The sequence below is a fragment of the Excalfactoria chinensis genome, chromosome 3 (assembly GCF_039878825.1).
Source record: "Excalfactoria chinensis isolate bCotChi1 chromosome 3, bCotChi1.hap2, whole genome shotgun sequence".
NCBI classification, from domain to species: domain Eukaryota; kingdom Metazoa; phylum Chordata; class Aves; order Galliformes; family Phasianidae; genus Excalfactoria; species Excalfactoria chinensis.
This window is the reverse complement of record NC_092827.1, coordinates 62,134,754-62,153,984: the sequence shown is the minus strand read 5'-3', so window position 1 is coordinate 62,153,984 and position 19,231 is coordinate 62,134,754.

Genomic DNA, 19,231 nt, shown 5'->3' with positions numbered 1-19,231 from the left:
GATTTATAAGCAGAGGAAAACACTGATCATGTTTCACCTATTTGCCTTTTGCAAGTTTCCCACAATACAGGTAATGTGTTCTATGCCTTATACTCCGTATTGTTTGGCAGTAGCCTCATGAGATCCTTTTTGGGAGTATATGTCTTTGTTCTACCTTGGAGGTCTCTCATGTGGGTCTTCTGGATTTTTTTGCCTGTTCTTCTCAGCTACATAAAGCTTATTTTGCCAGGAACTTGGAAGAAGAAACAGGCAACAGGAAACACTCGAGACATGATGGCTCAAAGAAAAACAATCCCCAGCTGTTTGCCTTCAGCTTCTGAGTCTCTGATGTACCTGCTTGTACCTCTGGCCCTTGGCCACCAACCACCTTCCAGCCCTTCCTCTCCTGCTTCTCCTCCACCAGCTTCCCATTGCCTGCTGAAAAGACAGGGATTTACCTCCAAATTTCTAAGCTATTTTTGAGGCTAGTTTCCTCCTTGGTGATTAAGCCATAACCGCTGCAAGAATGGCCTCTATATACATAGTTAAGATGCGTTTTCTCCCACATGACAGCTCTTCTTCTGTGATCACCAGTGAACTGCTCGCGCCTCCTTCTGTCTCCTGATCGCACTGACCCTCTGCCCAAAGCCCAGACAAAAGCAAGCTCCCTGGCTGCATGAGAAGGGCTGAGGTGGCCACCGAGGTATCCTTGAGCCATTCCTAGAGCTGGAACAGCTCAGGATCTGTTGGCCTGTCAGTATCCTCGCATCTGTCATTACACAACCATATAATGCTACTAATTAAATCATTTGTTGACACGCGTTTGATTTTCAGCTCATTTACAACACTAGCTTCACTGAAAGAAAATTTGATTTAATTATCACTGTAAGTTCTTTCCACAAAACATTCTGCATTATTTTGAAATTCCTGGCTGTGAATGAACATTTTTGTAAGCCTCTAGTGAAGCAATGTTAGATTGCCCTTATCCTTCCTTTTCACTGTCAAACAAATCAAAGCAAACACGTCTCTGCAAATTTTAAATAACTTTCTCCTTAACCTTTTTGTATAAATCTTAAAGTACACTTCAAGTAAAACTATGTTGATTTATTTTTTACAAGTTCCTAGGCATAACGTGGTTTTATTTGTAGATCAGAATGTGCTAAAACTATTCAGAGTCACATAGCTTGGGCAGGTCCCACCTCATTCCTGCTCTTGCTGCAGCCTTGGAATCTGGGACCTTTTATCAAACACATAACAAGTCTGGTAAACACAAGATATCTTCCTGGGGGGTTGCAGCTGGACGTGATCTCCTTGCCTTGCGTTCCCTGCTGTGGGTAGCTGCAAACTGGCTGGCCTCAGGAGCACTGAGCCCAAGGCCACATCCCAAAATACGGCAGAAGCAGGGATCCCTGGTCAGCTCCAGACCTCCCGGTCATTGCTCCAGGACTGAATTTTTTAGACTGGTGTAGTAAAAAGTGGGAGAAGTGGGTTCCCCATGATCCTCTGTACAGAGGTATTCAGCCTGCTGGGAGAGTGAAGGCCAGAGACCCTACGTTACATACATTGTGTTTTGGTAATGAAATAATCCTATACCTCCGCACCATCTTTTTTTCTCAGGATGATGATCTCATGTTTCTGAATGGCAGACCCATTGCTACAGAGCCTAAGCACTTGTGGTCATTAATTTTTTTTATCCTGCTGCAATAGCTGTGAGATCTGTGTCTGTTTCTCCATTTTAATTCACATAGAAGGTATGAGATTTCTGTGATAGGTTTTCCTAGATACCTTGAATATTTGGGCCAGATCTCTACAAGAGAAGTATAATATTCTACAGGGCTCCAATGTCACTTCTACAGGAGAGGTAGAAACAAAGCAAATTAACCCCTGTTTCTTCATGAGGGTATCGACACTGACAGTGAATAAGACCCTGCAGTGTGCCTGCTCTGGGCTGAGAAAAAGCTGTGTAAACACTGTCATTGCAGTGTGAAGATCCATCCTGAGAGCCAGCCCTAGCAAGAGTGCCCAGCAGGACTGGGGGTGGTGGTGCAGGGACCAGTGCAGCCCTAACCACATCCATGCTGCTTTGCTGGACCCTGGCTGTGGGCTGATAAAGTCTCAGCACAATGCTGTGCCGATGTAGTGAGCACCATGCAGCGATACACTGACTTCAACTAGAATTGATCTTGTTTTAGCAAAAACCCTCAGGATACTCAGCTGTGGATGCATTCCCCTCCTCCCTTGGATGCAAGGCATCCCAGTGGTGTGTGAGGTGGGGGAGCAGATTGCTGTCAGGGTGTTGGCCTCACTCCTTCAGAGCTTCCACGACAGCACACACACATCCAGCCCGGATGGAGCTACTGCCTCCTTTGAAATGACAATTTGTTCTTTGTTTTGTATGTTTTCCAGATGTTACCTGCTGGCTTCAGGCAGAGGGGAAAAATTAATGTGAAGAAACTATTTTAGTAATTTGCCTGGAAAGCCAGGTGCCTCTCCAAGCAGCTTGAACCACTTTTTAAAACTTCAGTAGAAAGAGAGTGAGGATTTCACCACAGGCAACTGTAAAACAGAGCAACCAGCTACCAGAGTGTCTTGAGAAAGAGTGTTTTGCCCTCAGGCTGAAGCCAAAACAAGCTGAACCCCTCTCCACCCATCAGCTGCCTACAAGACCAAGAAACACAAGCTCAGGTCTTGCCCTCCTGGTTGGTGGCTGTAGTTGGGTACAGGAGGCCGTGAAACAGATATTTTTGTGTCCCTGCCTTAGCGTCACAATGAGATGGCCCCAGTTTTCTGCTTTAGCTACAAAGCTGGTGAGGGGTCTGGAGCATGGGTCTTATGAGAAGCAGCTGCAGAAGGTGGGATTGTTGAGCTTGGAGAAGGTTCAGGGGAGACCTCATTGCTCTCTACAACTGCTTGAAAGGAGGTTGTAGTGTGGTGGGGGTCAGCCTCTTCTGGGTAACAGTGACAGAAAGAGAGGTAGTGCCCTTAAGTTGCACCAAGGGAGGTTCAGTTTGGGCATTATGAAAAATTTCTTATCAGGAAGAGCAGTGAGGTGTTGGAACAGGCTGCCCAGGGAGGTGGTGGAGTCACTGTCCCTAGAGGTGTTCAAGAAAGGTAGAGGTGTGGCACTGAGGGATGCAGTTTAGTGGGTATGTGGCTATGGATTGATGGTTGGACTTGACCTTAGAGGTCTTATCCAATCTTAATGATTCGATGCAGAAATAATACGGTGCAGAGTGGATATTATCATTGGGTTGATAGGGCATCATCCTTAACATATTAACCAACCTCTGGATGAAGCCCTCTAAAGAAAGTAGAGGCTGCTGGCCCACCACTTGGAGGCTGATGACTTTGAGATGGCAGTTTTACATTTTAGTTCGCTTTCATGCAACAACTTAAAGCTAGTCTATATAATTTCTTTCTTGCATTTGATCTCTGTCTCCTTTCCCCCAAGCCAAACCAGTTTTGCTGTAACGTAAGAGCTCTTTTGTTGATGAAGCAGAGTGGGCAAAATGCAATATATCTTAATACACCTGGTATAATAAGTTTTTATGAGGAAATAACAAATAAAAGGCTTCTTGAGTAGAAAAGGTAAACAAATAGCTTTAAATTAAAAATATACCATTAAAGAACTTGTAATCACTATAAAACATGGAAAAAATATGTCCATACAACATGCAGTAGTGTCATATTTTCCCCTATTAATACACATTAAAACAGATACACATTAAAATGGTGGTACTACATTTTGGTGAGCCTGTTTTTAGGAATGTGATCCTCATGCTGCTTGAGAGTGCTGAGCAGTCCCTTATATTCATTAGTTAAGTAAACAGACATGTAAAATAGCACCTTTCTTGCCAGTGCCTAAAGAAACAGAGATTGGTTTCTGGCAACTATAAATTAATCCCATTGCTTCCTGGAAGTCTGTCAGACTGAAGGGACTTTTTTTCTTCTCTTTTGAGTCAGGAAATATGCTATTTTGAGAGAAGAATATCCTTGCATTCTTGGCTCCCTTTTTTTGCTGGCCTGGAGTGCAGAGAATCAAGGCAGGTTTAGGTATTTTTGAGTAAATGCAAAAAAGATTGAAGGGGATATTTTCCTCCTGGGATTAAGGTACACACCAACATTCCCTCCCATCCTGTCCCCAGGCACTACTGTATTAGATAGTTTTACAGTGGTGCCCAAGATTTAGAGAGAAATCACTGTAAAAAATGAACTACTAATACAAGTATTTATACACCTCTTCAGTTACTTCTTCAAGAAGTACTTCATGAAGCCAATTAAATTTTTTCAAATGATAAAAAATAGTTTCTCAGTGGAAATTAATGTTTTTCTTGAAATCTCAGTGTTCATTTCTTCCAAGGAAAGAGCCATTAATCCTCTCTTTGTTGTTTGAATTTCAGCAGGTAAAGATTATTTTCTGGTTTTGCTCTTTATCTTCACTCTCACAAACTTTTTTTTATTGGCAATGGAGAGAGAAAGAAAAGGTGGAAAAACAGCAAAATGTAAACCATTATGAACAGGAAAAGGTACAAATGCAGGCTATACCAATCTATCTATCTATCTGTCTGTCTGTCTGTCTGTCTGTCTATCTATCTATCTACCTGGACTGTGTCCAGGCCTGGGGCCTCCAGCACAAGAAAGACACAGAGCTCTTGGAATGGGTCCAGAGGAGGGCCACTAAGATGGTCAGAGGGCTGGAACACTTCTCCTGTGAGGTTGTAACTAGATGATTTTGAGGTCCTTTTCCACGCAGGCCATTCTATGATTCTGTGATCTTTCTATCTCAGCCACATCCAATGACCTGCAGGACTTCAGTAAGCAAAGAGTAACAGCTGTGTCACTCCTGGGCAGCTACTCCCATTCTTTTCTGAGTCCACACAAAGAAAAGAAACCAAAAACATCACTATTTTGGATGGCATACTCCACTCATCTTTTGCTTGTTCTCGTAGTTGTCCCTGTTCCTTGCTACTGGACAACTGGCATTGCTTGTTGGGGTGTTTGGAGTGGGCAGTGCACTACGTGACAATCCATGGGCACATCATTGTGGCTCACTGCGTGGACTACTACAGCATGGCTGGTGCAATATTTGCTCTTGAGAAAGGCTTCTGCTCTCTTCCCTCTCTACAGCTCTCTCTCTGTCTGTGTAAAACATTTCACTGCTTCAAACACTGATATTCCCATTGCCTCTCTGCAGCCCCCTGCCAATCCTTCTAACCCCACTGCAGGAGCTGGCAAGGCAGGGGTGGCATGTTGCAACCTTAACTTTTATCCTGAGGGAAATCTCACCAAAGTAAGGCTGGATAGTGCTGGAAGAGCCACTTGGAATTCAGTTGCCACTTGAGCATGCATTTCTCTGTGCAATTTGACCATTACAGCCAATTCTTGATGCACAACTAGAGATGACCAAGAAATTAGATTGAATGTGGGTTCAGAACTTGTGCATAACCAGCCCAGGAACACAAACCATTCATCTGCTACTAAACCTACCAAGTTCACTGAATCAAAGTCTATTTTCAGATTCAGACCTAGACTATGATCTAGTTTCGTACATAAATCCTGGAAAAAAATTCCTAGTCCTTGGCAGTTTAACCTTTTGTTTCAGTTTAATAAATATCTCCTTTCAGCACACTGTAGATTTGCAAACATTGATTCACATCCTCCTGCCAGCAATGAGTAATCTGGCAGGCAGCTCTGTGCCTGCCCTTCCTCCCTCACAAAGCAGACTTTAACAAAACACCAAAGCGCTGGGTACAGATCATTTAGAGAATTCTTAATCGACCAGTGATAACTTCTTCCTGTGAAGCCAAAGCTGTGTTATGGACTATATTGTATGGTTTTCAGGAAGCTTGTTATCTGAGTGGAACAAATGCAGTCTGGCGCATTACATTTTCCTGGAAATTTTTGAAATTTTTGTGAACTTTTTTTTTTTTTTTTTAAAGTCAAGTTTAATAAATTCAGTATTGTTCCTTCTGTAATTTTGCTGGGATTTATTTCCTTTGCAATTTTTATTCCCTCTCCTCTTTTCCACAAGATGCTTAGGGACATCTTGTAATTCAACATAGAATAATGCCCTGTTTCCTCCTTGCAGAGATAGTGAATTGCAGACGACCGAGGGATGTTCAGTATGTAAAGGGGGGAAGTGGTGCTGCCATGCAGGCTCTGCACTGCACAGTGAGGAGAGAGCAGAAAACATGCTTGCCATGATGTGAAATGGCACAGACAGGGTCAACTCTATTCTCATATCTTTAACAGAGCAGGAAAGAAATTGCATATTTAATTGTCTTATTAGATATTTAAAGTTAACACAATCTGTAAACTGAATGATTGTGGTTATGACTGCATGTGCACAGACTCTCACAAGCATGTGCAACGTTTCTCTGTGTCTGCAGTCTCACAGGACTTCATCTCTGTATCTTCATGGTCTTTCCTTTTTACATTCTACTTTATGAAATCACATGTTATCCTCAACTTCCTAATTTCAGCTGAATTCTTAACACTTCCTCAGAAGCTCAAGCAGGCCTGGAGATGAATGCCGGGGGCATGAATTTCCATCCTCTCATCTATAACCACTGTATCATCTGTGTCCAAGATCTTACCCAGGTCCATCCAAAAAGCATGGAAACTTCTCCTTGCTGCATCAATTTGAAGAGCCCTCTAGCACTGGGTTCATCTGGTACTGACAAACAGATTCATGATTCCCAGAATAAGAGTAGCAGTTCACTGGAACTTTGCACTTTGGGTCAAGCTACTATTTTTCCCCCTCTGTTTTTTGCACTTGTTACATTTACAGACAACAGCAATGTTTGTTTTCAGCCTTGTCTTGCTTTTGGTTGGAAAACCAAATTTACCATCTTTAGATGGCCTTTCTATAATCCTGTGGTCATCACCTGCTGTGCTTTCACTTTATCTATTATGTAGTGGTTGCTTGGGTGCCTCTTTGAGAATGATGGGATTGGATTTGGCCCCTTGAAAAATCAAAGCAGAGAAGTGCTGGATCACTGGGATGGTCTCAAGTAAGCTGATGCTACCATCATGGAGATGAGTACATCGACTTTCATGTTGCAAACACCTTCTTCATGATAAGGTTGGTAAGAAACATCCTTCCTGACTAATTCAAGAGAGCCACTGAGCAGGAATGAAAGAAACCAGTGGGAAAACAGATGCACAGGAATGGTAGCTCGACTGAACTATCTGAGCCTGACTGAACTATCTGAGAGCAGGAGAGGAAAACAAAACTTTTTCACCTGCAGTTAAAACCACAACATTTGCTGATGTTACATATGGATACTGTAAAAAATATTTTTCTGTGATCACCATAACAACAAAAGCAAACAAACAAACAAACAAAAAACAACATGGAATGGAAGAATTATCTGCAACAGAAAGTATGTTTTAGCATCTTTTGGTTGCAACAAAGTGTAGTGGGAAAATGCAGTCTGAAAATAGTAAATTGATGGGGAAATAGGCCAAACATGAATATTTTTTTTAAATTTTTGCCTTATAGTTTGCATTAGGCCCATAAATTAGAGTACTCTTTGCCTTTCTCAGTTGTTAACTTAATTGCAAGTAGGAGATAAAAAGCTGGCAGGAACACAAAAATGTTAACAAACAGTGTATTTCTGTAGAACGTACCCATCAAGTATGTATTCAGACAAATAGGACATTCATAAATTGTACAAAACAAAAAGACAGACTAAGCAGACTGAATACAGTTCATGCTGGAATGAGGATGTTAAACTGGCAAATGACCCCAAAACTTTGCTACCTGGGGGAAATTTTAGAGCTGAACAGATTGATTATGGCATTCTTTCTTCATTAGAGACAGTCAACATCATGAACCAACACTGAATCCAATTGGTCTGTTACTAGTGATGACCAATCTCCATCCTCCATGGAAGAAGCTCATAGGAGTCCCATGGCTGGATCACCACATGTAGAGGAGGGGTTGTGTTGAGTCCCTGCTGCAAAGGAAACAATTCAGTTAATAGGGAGTCACCTGAACCCAGAAAAACATTTCTGCTCAGATTCCTGGCATTCTCATCAACTCTCTACAGATTTTGCTTGAATCTTCCAGTGTACTGTTGCATGATGTAGGTATTACAATATCACCATGTACTGTAACACTTAGTAACATTTTGGACATAGGATAATTGGCACCCAAAAGATTGATAGATGCCAGTAAGACAGTGTGTCTCCACTAACAGCTGCTTCCCAAATCACATTTGATTACAGATCTGAGGTAGCTTATGAAGGACACTGAGGGCAGGGAGACTTCTCTCTAATTTTCTAGGTTTCAGCCTCCTCATCCAGTCTCCTTCCAGAGATCCTCATATGCAGCAACAATGCTGAGGAAAAGCAGCCATGCAATTAACCCCTTCCTAGCTCTGGTAACAGGGAGATGAGATAGAGGTACAGGTACTGTGAGAACAGATGTTGCAAAGTACAACAAAACTTGCAAAAAATTGCAAAAGGTGGCATCAACAATGTGCAGATTAATCTTATTGTCATAGATACCATGAAAGTGCCAACAGCAACCAATTTCAGTGTTGTATGCATTTAAGATCACTGTCTTGTGGTTGCCTGGTATGACTATGGCTATGGTGACACTTCCTCGTGAGAGCAGACTTGTAAGTGACTATTACTCTCTTGCCTAGTATTCCCCTGGAAACAAACTCCCCAAACAAACTACAAGTAAATAAAATACTCAGAAAGTGATGTTGTGTGTCTTCAGTCAAGGCAAAAGTGAGGAAACACTGACCCTTCAGAAAACTTCCACTAACAGAAAAGCCAAACTCCCACTAACTCCATCCAAAGGAACTGGATGTGTTTCATGTAAGTTGCAATAATAAATGAGGGAGCACATAAAATTCAAGATGTGGTGAAATATCATGATGTGGTCTTTAGACTGATAGGGTCAAGGTTTTCCATGGATAAAGGGAAGGCATCTCAAATTTACCAAATGAAACAGACACAGTAAACTGCAGCACTCGGCAGAGACTCCAACTATTCCCTGGCTGCATGTAGAGCATACTGAAGACTGTATTCTATGTCTGCATAAGTCCTGAAAGTCTACCACTGAATTTGCTGTGTCTTATATCAGACTTTACCTGCGCTGTTTATCTCATTAGCCAGAGGTACAGCACCAATGTCTTTTCAGCTGAAACAAATAATATTAGTGATATATTCACATATATATTAAAAAATAATAATAATAATCCACATCTGACCTCTTTCAGTACTTCCTCTTGCTAGATAATTGCAAACTTCTGCTACAGATCTGACAGACATTATCATGATGCAATGTTTTTCTTTGGATTTTTACAAAAGGTCTTGCTTTGATCAGTAGTTGCAGTTCTGGTAGTGGTGAACCATTCCATCATGGCTTTACTTTCATACTTTCCCACATACTTGTGTCTCTGCCATGATTTGTGGTGCTGAACTTTTCAAGCCCACAATGGCAGGTGAGAAAGGTTATCCCAGCTACCAGAAACAAATCCACCCTGCAACAGATGTGAGGTGTTTGTGTAGCAATCACATGGACATTCGGGTCAAATCCACGCTCTGAACAGGAGCAAGGATGCCAGTTTTTGTTCTCTGGATTCAATTTCATGAGTCCATTTCCATGAGCCAGTTGCTGAGGTCATCTCTGAACAAAGAAAGAATTTGACTGAGAAGCCAAAACCAAAATTTTTTCAAAAAGAGCATCCACTTCTGTCTATCAGTGTGTTGGACCTATCTAAATGTGTTTTCTAACTGGCATTAATGGGGATTCAGGCCAGCTGCCTACTATTCACAGCTCATCTCAGCATATAAGGGCTCATCTGAAATGACCCAACTTGGTAACAACAGATGGTACTTTTTTGTGTGGCAGAGCAAATCGTCCTGCAACATGAGGCAGATAGGTGATAAATCTGCATGCCTCTCTGTGTAAAATCCTACATAGCTTTGCAGCAGTAGAAGGCTGCAAGAGGCAAGACCCTCAGCCAAAGACATGGACTGTATTCAACATTCATTGGTGCCAAGGTAATGCTGTCATATGAGCCATGCAGTGGATGCAGAGCAGTGGATGGGCTCAGGTGAAACCTGCAGCCTGTGCACATCTAATGAGATACTTACGTAATGCTGTCAAATCAGGGAGCCTCTTCCAGTCCTTTGATTCTTTGCATCTGTCACATCCAGTAGTCCTGTGGATTAATAGCCCTGAGCCAACTACATGCTTGTTGTGTGGGACCCAAATATTCTCTTTTTGGGGTGCTTTTGAGGAACTGTTTAAAAATAGCTCAGTAGTAATCTTTTTCCTTTGGCATGATTATTCCTATAAGATCTCTGCTTGAGACCTGCTCCATCCCTGTATGTACCCAACACTGGGTTTATGAAATCTCAGTTTCTCAGAGTCCAAAAGCACTTGCTAAAATGCTGAAACAGCAAAAAGAACCTGATAGACCTCTTTTAATGCCTAAAGTCCCCTTTTAATATACACTATTGTAAAATAGAAGATATCCATTCCTCTCAGTTCAAGACTGTACCTTTACTGTAGACTGATAGAAGAATTAAACACAAGGAAAGAAAATTACTTGTTTTGCCAGGGCAGAGAGGAAAAAAGAGAAGCCAACAAATGATTAATCATTTGTTTCTTGATGGTTCAAGTATCCGTTTATGCATGAGTCATACGTCTAAATATTCAAGGTCACCAGTGACCTCTTGGACAACTTTGCAAAATTTCTCCCTAGCTGAAGCGTCTGGATACACTAAATCCTCTTATCTTTCTGGGCTTTCCCAGATCTATGATTTTCTTTTGATCTCTGGGGACAAGTGATGTATTATTAAAAAAAAAATAAATAAAATTCCTGTGTGGTTTCCATAGTCCTTACAATGACCTACCTGTCTTTTCTAGGCTTTTCTGTCTTTTCTATTTTATATGGAAAAAAAGTATCCAAATGTTTTCAAGTGCACTCCCAGCCTTACCAAGTTTTACAGAAATCTTATCCTGAACCAAACTGATAGAGATGATAGCAGTTACAGAACAATATTTATAGAATCATTAATGGCCAAACGTTACTCCATGAAACAGGAATAAGCAAAAACTCACTGGTTAATTTAACTGGGCAGGAGACATCTCAGACAGTACCCATTCATTGTTCCACATCTCTGGCCTCCAACATCTAGAACATTAAATATTTCTATAAGATTAAAGCATTTTAATTTCTTTTTTTTAAGTGGCCATATTTTCATGTCTCTGCTAACTAATTTTTTAGGTTGTTGCTAATTGCACATCCATGCCTTTTAGGGATCCACAGATATGTGCTCTAAGCTGCTTGTGTAAGATGGAGGCAAGATTTAGGATCTCATTCCTACAGATGTTCACAAGGTTAGGTGAGGGAACATCTAGAGTCATGGTCAAGAATCAAAGTTATTCAAACATTTACTGATGATATTCTAATTCTTCATGAAACAAATCGCAAGTATAAGAAATGAGATATGTGAGAAGTGTGTATTTGACTGTGAGTGCTAAGTGGTACTGCAGTGCAAACAGGAACTTGATAGTAATGAAGGGGAATATAAAGAACTTCATAAATTTCCACAGAAGGCAATTAACACCTAATGAACATATGAGCTCTCTGCAGTCTCAGTATACCAGTATGTAGCCTATGCCTTTGTCCTGACTCTGTTTCTTACTGTTTTTATTACCCCATTTTTTCTACTGCAATTACACTGTTCATTTCCATAGAGTTACATTTACAGTTTACATTACAGTTACAGTTTAGATTTTGATTAAGCAACACATTTAATCATTACTACAGAACAGGAGTTGAAGCTGGTGAAGGGTCTGTAAGGACTAACAATTCTTGAATTAAAAATAACAATAGGATGTTGTATAGAAAGCAGGAAAACCCACAGCTTGTCTCGTACTGGCATCTAATTACACAAGTGTTGTGTAATCCACAGGAGGTAATTTTACAGCTTTGCTCAGTGTGGGTGAGGTCTTCACTGGAGTACTGTGTCAGCTCCAGGGCCGTGCATTTGATGGAAAATAGAGACTAGTTGGAGAGCGGCCAGGATAGACCAACAAGAACGATGAGAAGTTTGGAAAACATGATCTGTGATAAAAGGTTCAAGGAACTGCTTTTTAAACATTTCTTTTCATCTAGGAAATAAAAAAGCATCTTGAGATGAGACATGATGAAAGACTTTCAGTACTTCAAGTTTTAGTGGTAAAGACAACAAGGAATTAAGCCATAAAGGAAATGGAGAGAATGGGTTTAGTTTTTGTCAAAAGTTAGACAAAGGAAACATCTACTGTTAGGAAAATCTGGAGCTGGAGAAAAACACCCAGAGTTGGTCTTGTGACTGGAGCTTTATAAGAATGAAACAGACATAAATCTGCTAAAAGATCCAAGTGCGTGGCGTGGGCAAGGTGTTCTCCTGATATCCGTTCCAGCCCTGTGTTTCAGTGATTTATGGTCACAATGTGACAGAGCTCTGCTGATCCCTCAGATTACAGTCAGCACCTAGACATCAAAGGCTTCATCTGGAAAGATTCACTGGCAGGTCAAGTGCCAAACAGATTTCTGTTTTGGAAGGAGAAGGTATCTCTGGCTGTCACTCACATCTTCAAGCTACAATGGACAGAGTTTGCTGCCTTGCTCATTAGTTGAAATAAGCCTGCAACAGCATGGCAAGAAAGCTGGAAGTTTCTGCGAAGGTTTTAGCAAGGATGTTTGAATGAACCCAGGAAGCACAAGGAGCTGACTGATTGCCCTTCACACAGTATTTCTGGCCTGTTCTGCACTGTTCTTGCCAATGGCTTGGTATTGGAAAATCCTTCAGGAGCAACGTTCAAGTGGAAGAACAGTCAAGAGTCAGAAGGGCACCAAAGAGATTTGGTCAGAAACGGGTGTGGAGAAAGTGCTGTCCCAGGAAAAATAACCTGAGCACACCAAACCTCTCTAGTCTTTATTTCCTGCAGAGAGGAGTCAGCCTGCAGCATCCCTGAAGTTACTTTTAGAGGAAGATGGATGGATGGATGGATGGATGGATGGATGGATGGATGGATGGATGGATGGATGGATGGATGGATGGATGGAAGGAGGCACATAACCAGAACAGGACTGCTGTGTTGGCATCTGTGCTTCCTCCTACCAGTGTCCACAAGGTCAAGTGATTAGAGAAGGAGAAGGGCTCTTGACTCCAGTTTTCACTCAGATGTCTCTCCACTGTTTTTATATGAATTCTGTTACTGGTGATCTGCCTTGGGCTTTTAGGAAGACCATTTTTTCTGCTGTACACAATTCCATTTGGCATGATTCTCTGGATACAGCACTGATTGCTGACCTCGGACTTACACACACAGTTGTCCCACCCTCATCCATCAACAATGGTCCCAGGCACTTCAAACTCAGCTGGTGCCAGCTGTGAAGGTCTTTGTGGTCACAGGAGAGTGATGATGCAGAAGTGAGGACTGAAACTGAAGATGGCAAATAAAATGTCAGTTATCTGTAAGAGATGTACTGCCACAATGATGATAGAGATACCAACATCCTGTAAAATATACAACAGATAAATGCAATAAAGGGCTGTTTCTAGTTGCTGGGTTTTCCTCAGAATTTGTTTTATCTTGATGTTTCCTTTGACCAGTGCTGCAATCTGAAATCCCATTTAGCCACTGGAGGGCAATCCAAACTCTTCAGCACAAATATTTCCAATTTTTCACTTGTCAAGTCACAGTATCCAGCTGTGGCTCAGGAAATGCAGTCTGTTTTTCTGCTCTCTTTCTCCCTCTTTGTACCCTTGCACACACAAACCACCAACATGCTTGTATCTGTGAAATTTTATCACCATGGAAAGCCTTTCCAAAAAAGTGCCAGCCATACCAAACCATGCTCCTCCACTGCTATGGTTTATAGGGCTCATCTCCTACCTAGGTCTTCAGGGAATGTTTAACATTAGCAGATAGGCTCCGTAATCTGTAGGATATCTTCATGGCCATCTCAACCAGTGTCAAGCATAGTAATGAAAAGTTGCACAGAGGTGGATTTCATACTGTTGCACTCTGCTGATGCTATGTTATACAGGATTGATAACATTTACTTGGGAAGACATCTAGACACTTCAAAGAAAGCAGTCTTCACCCAGTGCAACACAGGACACCCTGCTAAAACATGAGGAGTGTCCCTGCTACTGCCTAAAATTACAGGGTCAGCCAATAAGAACAAAAATCATTTCACTTTGTGTATTCTAAATTTTAGGCAGACCATCTTTTTTTACTTCAGGTTATTACATTCTTGGTCAAAACAGGGACCCCAACACCTTGTAGCTGATGTAGAATAGTAACATGAGGTGTTTTTTCTTAAAAAAACAAACAAACAAAACAACACAATAATTTCCAGTTCCAAGGTCTAATGAATGTTTGAAAGTACCTGGAGGCTTTTGAGCAATCCCTCAGCAGCCTTCAGTGTTCCACTGAGCAAATTCCCTCACTCTTCTACAATTCCTATGGGACTGGGCACAATAAAAGTCTCACCAGCTGGGGCTGCTTCTCTCAGAAACACTTGCTATCTGGAGAAGTCAAATATCATCATCTTCAGGAAGGGAGAATTCCAGCCCACAAAATTCTTCCTGACTTTATCCTTACAACCACAAGGCTCCAAGAAACTCTGCTCACTCCTCAAGCCCAGTGTCCCAGGGCAGCATGCATCACTGTGGTGTGTCGGCAGCTCCCCAGCCCACTGGTCAGGCAGAGCTCATCCATAAGCACATAATCTTTCCATCTGTTCTGCAGACTACCTTGTACCTAGCCCACACCTCTGAAGTCTTGCAGGCAGTTTGGGGTGGGCACTGCTCCATTCCTGTGTCCCTGCCCTGGGTTTGCAAAGCCCATTGATGTGCACTGCACATCCTCTTGCACTACTGCCTATGAAACTTGCGTTCTTTGGTCTCAGCTGGCTTTTCAGGTGAAAGGCAGATGTGTGATCTAGAAAGACCTCTTCTAACAGTATAAGATGGGCTTTGTGGGCTGAATAGTCAAATTAGTCATCAGAATGAAACTGGAAAGGGAAAAACTCAAATAAATGCATTCAAATGAAAGCCAGCAGTACACTCACAGTTCTGCATCCAAGTTAAACAGCCCTTTAAGTGAGAGTGTGAAATTAATATGGAGGGCTAGAGTGCAAAATAAATAAATAAATAAATGAAAAACAATTAAACGAAGGCAACTGCTCAGGTGTTCTTAACCAGCGTGTGTGACCTAGGATATTGCCTCTGAGCCTCGCCCTCTGGTTTTCTGTTAACTGCACTCCATGGGCTGGTCTCTGACCCAACATATTTTCTGTGGCACAGTACTATGTGACTCTAATTCCACTTGGGTACAATTCTGACTCTCATCTTTCCTCTTGTGCTCTGTGTGGGAGAAAGTTCAGGTGGTCTCTTTTTGCAGTGGTTTATTTTTGCAGAGCATCTTGAGTGTCTGTAGCAGCCAGTAGTTCACATTGCAGTGCAGGTCATAAAACGTCCTTGCACTCTTATTTAATCCTATAACTTCCTCTTGTCTCTTCTGCAGTGTTTCCAGAATAATTCCTCACCTCGTGCTAGAGTGGGAGTGCAGGACATATCAATTAAGTTCTTCAGTTTATTCCCTTACAGTTACTGGCAACTGCCCCCAGATTCTGGTGCAGATGAGTTCACACAGCATTTATTTCCTGAACCCCATACTTCAAAAACATTTACTGATACTCTTAACAAGCATACTAAGTTTAGCCTAAAAGACCAAAGGCCACCAATGTTTTAGGTCTCTGAATACCAGAAAAAATCTAGAAGAAAAGCTGATCTTAGAAAACATACTTTGCTCCAAAGAAATCCAGCTGCTATCTCCTAACTTACCCTCCTACTCCCCTGACCCCATGTGAGCAATACATGCACCAAAGTTTATAGGTTTTTAGTCCCTAGGAGCACAAACTCTGTACATCCTAGTAGCTCATCTCTGATACACCAATGAATGACAAAAAGCTCTTTCTGAAGTTAAATATTAGGAAGTGGAGTGAAAAAAAAAGAATAAAGATTCTTTCCTGATTCCTGCAGACCACTATCAAAAGCCTGAAATGTAATAATACAGTATCTGCTGGCTTCAACATATTTTTAGTCCTTCCACTCAAAGTTTTTAGACCCAAGGAGACAAAATGCCCAGCAAGTACAGCCCATGAACCTTATGCTTTAGATGTCTCCTGTGCCTTGCCTTGGGATGGCTGCAGAACTATACTTCTGAGTGCCTGGGAGAAGAACACCTTCTCAGGTCCCCGCAGATGCCTCTCTCTAAACTTACTTCTGTATGCATTTTGCAGGCAGCCCCACTGCAGCAAGGCACTTGTCCCAGCACCAGGACAGCCCGTGGAGCGCCAGTGGGTATATTCCTTTTCTTGGAAGACTGCTGAATGGCTGCCTCATCTCTTAGCAGCCTTCCCTGTTTCTGGAGAGTTTCCAAACACTCAGCTGCAATCTCAGCCCCTAAGAGGGGCAAGGCTTGAGCTTTCAGGTTCCCATGATCCAGGTCCCAGTCAGTCTAGGCAGTGGTAAAGAGAGCAAGCCACAGGAACTAGGCTTCTAGCTGCCCAAGTCATTTGGGTAGTCCATGTTTTCCTAGTTCCCCTAAAAGTCACAAGGTAGGATATGCAGGGTCTGGAAGTTCTGAAAATACGGATTGTTGGCTCCCATGCCAGCTGGCAAGCCACACCAACAGCATGGGTGCCCATTCTGGGGCAGCTCACTTCATAGGCACATCAGTCACAGCTTAGTGCATAGCCTGCACAGAGCACTGCTTCTCTCATAAACAGGACCTCTTAAACTCCTTTTTCTATGCTAATAATAATTCTGTATGTAGGACCCTTCCTCTAGAGGTTGGCAGCCCTGCCCATGGTGTTTGGAACTGGATTATCTTTAAGGTCCCTTTCAACCTCAGCCATTCTATGATTCTATGGTTGATTCTATGATTCTGTGGAATAGGAGATGTTGTATATAAAATGATAACATTTTACAGTTCTTCCTTTAGCTTTTTCTTTTGAACTCATAACAGCAACAGTTTTTCTATAGATAAGACATGACATGTAAAATCCCCCGGGAAGTGGGAAAGGAAGAGAAGTACAGACAAAAAATAAAATAAAACAAAATAAGTTCTTTTAAATGAGATTCAGGAAGGGGCTATGCACTTTCCTTCAGCCTGGCTTTAATGGGACTGGGACACAAAACAAAATCCAAGCCAAATACTGAGAGCAATGTAACCAATGAAACAATGGAAACGTTATTTAGCAACATATACAGCTCTGGAACAGCAACAGCGTCAGTTATGCACGCACACCAAATGTATTTTAGAGTGCTGGTGCCAGAGTTCTCATCTAACCCTCTGAAAAGGACTCAGACACAGCATGCTTACATTTCCCTCTCCACAACAGCTTGTGAGGTAATCACTGCAAAGGGATATACACTCATTTGTTTCAAACAGCCACTCGTGCAGAACAGCTTGGGCTCTGTGATGCTAACCAGATGCTCTCTAGCAATGCCATATGCAAGGTGCACGGCACTACTCCCACGTACACCCCCAGAGCAACATGAGCTGCTCCAATGTGCTCTGCCCTGGGTGCCCTGGTCTGCTCTGTGCTTTGTCCTTCTGCTGAGCATCACCTCTCCCAAACTGTCACGTGCAGGACCATTTCTGCCAAACCGGAGAGAACCTGGTCTTTCTTGGAAGGGATGCCCTTGTTTTCTGATATAATGAAGCTATTACTGGCTTACATGGCAGAAACACTGGGCTTCCCTTTGACACAAGGCTATCTCATAGCACCAGGCTCCTCCCTGAACTGAAATCTTGTTGCAACTGGAAGAGGTGCTGCCAATCTGGATAAACCTTGCTTGCTTTCCTCTGGGCCTCTGAGGACAGTTGGGCCCAAAGCTGATGTAAAACTCTCTTTGAAGGCAGGAATGATCAAACGTGGGGGAAACAACCAAACTGAAGGGCTTGGATTCTCTGCCATCATGCAGAAATGTCTGACATAACTTGTGTGAGGGATTTAAAGCATCCCACATTTCTGCTTGGATTGTTTCCTTGGCAGTATGAGAAGAACTTTTCATTTGTTTTTGATGGATCCATGTGTAGAATGCTGACAAAAGCACTGTTTTTCCTGTGTGTTCCCCCCCCTCCCATGTCTAGGAAGAAAAGAGCTCTAATATTTTCTTTCCACAGTAGAGCCTTGGGAAGACTGTGTCATCCCAGGTTTGGAGGGCAGTGCCGTGCACAGCACCATCCCAGCACAAAGCATGCCACAGGGGTATCCTACGTCTCAGCAGCCAGGTGGGAATAGCAGGAGCACCGTGTTCCCCCTGCATGATAACATTCATCCTCCTTATCAGCAGGAGTGTCTCTGCACTTGCCACCTAGAGCCTGCTGGCTCCTACAGGCACCTCCTTTGCATAAATCTCTGTTTCTGTTTCAGAAAGCAAAGGATTCAAGATGAATTTTTCAGAACTGTGGTTTAGGTGAGGAGATGACACATTTCCATTCCTAATCACTGTCAAAACTGAAGGTGTTTCCTATTGTTCCATTGATTTAATTGTACTAAGTTATGAAAATCGTATGGCTGGCTCACGTAGATGTGAGCTCAGAGTACACTGAGTAATGAATCATCTTGCTGAGCTTTAAGCCTGCCAGGCAAGTTTGACACTGAAGAGACACAAACCTCTCTTTTTTGAGTTTTCTGAGCCAGCAGCAAGGTCTTCTTCCAAAGAAGTCCTGATTCCTACTGCAGTTTCAGAGTGCCATTACTGAATGAGCAAGTCAGAATAACTGAGAAATCCTAACTGTTAGGCTGAGATTATTTCGACTGAAATGGAAGGAGAGAAGCAGGAATCCTGGACCAGGGTCCTGCCAGAGCGGCACACACCTTGGCATGCATTTGAACTTGCTCAGCATTTTGACTCCTGCTCTGCACCTCTGGGAACTGTCTAGTTGGCTTTATTTTAAAAGAAACAGGAAAAAGGGACGCACTCCAAGAGTCACAAAGAGGTGTGAGGAGCCAGCTTGTCCCAGAAGGTTGATTTTGGACTCCTACTCCAAGAAGTCATGTTTAGGCTTGCCTGGGCCAGGTTAAACTCACTGGTATTTCAGGATCAGCCTCTGTCATAAACGCTGTGGCATTTAAATTGTTTCAGAAAGAGTGTTTGGGGACACAGGCACACAGTGTTCTGCCACTACTACTCACCCAGTCACAAC